Here is a 2,681-nt window from a genome sequence, read left to right as displayed (position 1 = left end):
CAACCAAGCCATTCCTTTAGTCATCACAAAGCATTTTAAGGCACAAAGTACAAAGTACCACAACTATCATTCCAGGTCATTCATATCAACATAAATTGTTCTCAGAATTGTCCAAAGCTAACACAACACAGAGGCACTGATCTTGTATAATGATAATATACTCAGCATATATCCTCTTCATTAACTATGGTAAGACACTTACAACCTCACTACCACTTTGTCCAAACAATATCTAATACATATGTCGAAAAAGGGCTTCAGAAATTGATGTACGCTGTTGCAAAGCTAGCGATGAAGTGCGCAGTGTCTGGCAGTGGTACTGTCAGCTGACTGTCACTTCACTTGCCAACTACCGAGTTCGGTTTTGGCTGCGGTCCAGTGTGTGGTATAAACAAAGACAAGCAGATTGGGTTCACTTCTGAATGTTGGTTCCTCTACGAATATGGCTTCAAAATAATGTATTTCCTTCAACTTGGTTTCTTTGCTAATGTAGCTCTACTTACAAGATATCACTGAATGTTGTAGAAATTTCTAGAAACTAGATTACTAACATGCATCAACCCTAAAATGAAATGTGATTTCATTGATAAATCTGACCTCTAAATATTTGCAATAGTCATTACAACAACTTGAAGCAAAATTTGAACTATACAGCAACTTCTCTCATAAAAAGGAACTATCATATGCAGTAATAACGTTTCACTTCACAAGACTATGCACAGTAAATATTTATCAAAATTTTCCTTACATATTTCCTTCCTATCATTCAAATTTCTCTTTCTTATTCATTTGTTATCGGATCAAACAGGTCATGCCATTGTTTTACATGAAAACTTTTTCGATATAATCCATCTGTTGGGAACTACCCCTACACACACATTCAACAACAAATGTAATTCAGACAAATTCTACTTCGCATTAACGATGGCGTGCCTTCTCGGTGGCACCCTCCTCAGAGCTGTAGGTCTTCTGAGACTGATATCGCACACAAATGCAGTTATCCTCATGACTTCAGTGACAACCTTCAGGATTCATCAATGGAAATCTCCCTCTCGGCCCCAACAATTAAAACACACACGCTGTTTCCTCGCCTTGTTCCTCCCCTAGAGTTGTTTGTACGCATTAGAGTGCGTCTTTTGACATTCATGTGCACAAGAAGCCGAAAATAATCACCTCTCCTTCGACAAAAGAGTGTCAATCTGTTAAAAAGAGGGAAGGAGATCCATCACACTGCCTCCTTCTGCTTCGACTCCAGCCTCAATGTTTACGTTCGGGAGCATGCTGCCGGGTGTACGACGCAACCAAAACAGATGTCTCGCACAATGTACTCCGAGGAAAGATTGATCGTTGTTGAATCTGCTGGCTTGTTTATCCGCTTTTCTTAGTTCTCTGTGCATGATTTGAGTTGTAATTTCGAAGGAATGTATGACGTCGGGAGGACATAGGCCAAGAGGTGGGAGGAGCGTAAGGTGGTCAAGGAAAGGTCGTCGTACTGCAGAGCCGGGGGACAAGGAACCCACGTCACCATGAACGCTTTGTTCCCGTAATGTTTCGTTCAAGCTGATTTTGCCCCCGTGTGTTCTATTGCACAAATCATCGTTCCGAAAGTATTTCCTTATTAATTTAAGCAACTTTGATTAATACATTATTCGTTCACAACTGCGACAGCGTGAATGATGTGGATTTTTGAGAAAGAAATACGTAATTATCGGTCCGGTATGAAGCGCAAGAAAACGACGCACATAGGACCCTGGCCTGAATTTCGCAGACGGAGAAAGCCTAAAAAGATTTGACCAAAACTTTTCAATTCTTCTCTTAGTCCAATTCATTTTTTTCAATCTTCACGAACTGAGAGTACTTCTCTAAAATACCAAATAAAAAAACAACAACCCCATACGCTGAATGACGCTAAATCCATCGCGTTGGCCAAAGTAAGAAATGACTTCGGCTGTGGTTGTCCACTCACGAGATTCAGGCAATAACGGTAGTGTTACTTTACGTCACGTGTCGGGAGTTACTTCCAACCTCACCATCTTCCCGTTTCCGTTATTTATTTTATGCTTCGCTGGAGGGTGATGAATGGGAGGTACAATAACTTGCAATGATTCAACTGCGTGAAAGAAAATAACTGTTCTCGTGCGTGCGGTGTTTGCTCATTAGCATTTTTATGAATTTTTATCACTTAATGAGACGTTTTTTACATGAAAATTTATTGAAGCACAATACTGGAAACTGATTTTCTATTCACAGAATTCGTATCTTTCAAAGCTACAACCATTCACACGGGCACTGCCATCAATTGCGCTTGTAAAATTTACAAAATATGACAATATAAATATATATTACTTAATTCCTTTGGACGTCATTAATTTCAGTCTCAAAAATACAGTCATGATCTATTAAACAATCAGTGAATAATTATTAATATCAAATAGCAGCATTCTTCGCCAAATCCATATTCAACAACCACGTCGTTGCAAAATCACAAGTGACTCATCACCTACTTGAGGAAATTTAAGGTCACTGGGAATTCTATGAGAAGTATTTCGGAGAACCTAAGTTTGATTCGAAGGTCGAGGTGGGTCTGATTCCATCTAAAGTGGAGCATTTTGTGCGCTTCTCTTACCAAGAATTGTATGGAAAGCGTCAAAAACAACCAAGATTCTATGAAGTCCATGACA

The 2,681-nt window shown here is 39.4% G+C and overlaps 2 protein-coding genes across 4 annotated transcripts in view; one reads left to right on the top strand and one right to left on the bottom strand.

Moving 5' to 3' along the window:
* LOC119590739 (F-box/LRR-repeat protein 7-like) overlaps positions 1-2,681 on the top strand; it is a gene marked incomplete in the record, with an annotated part of 93,152 nt that overhangs the window by 23,537 nt on the left and 66,934 nt on the right.
* Positions 1-2,681, bottom strand: part of LOC119590740 (zinc transporter ZIP13 homolog) — a 62,164-nt gene that overhangs the window by 59,078 nt on the left and 405 nt on the right. The window contains exon 1 of one of the 3 annotated variants that reach the window (XM_037939433.1): positions 1,174-1,326. The exons of 1 other annotated variant lie outside the window; for it this stretch is intronic. The gene's annotated coding sequence lies outside the window, so the exon portion shown is untranslated. Of the gene's footprint in view, positions 1-912; positions 1,007-1,173; positions 1,327-2,681 lie in introns of those variants that run through there. One more of the 3 variants, XM_037939434.1, reaches the window with a different exon arrangement.

The sequence above is a fragment of the Penaeus monodon genome, chromosome 27 (assembly GCF_015228065.2).
Source record: "Penaeus monodon isolate SGIC_2016 chromosome 27, NSTDA_Pmon_1, whole genome shotgun sequence".
NCBI classification, from domain to species: domain Eukaryota; kingdom Metazoa; phylum Arthropoda; class Malacostraca; order Decapoda; family Penaeidae; genus Penaeus; species Penaeus monodon.
Note: the sequence above shows the minus strand (reverse complement) of the source record. Positions and strands in the feature narration are given on the sequence as shown.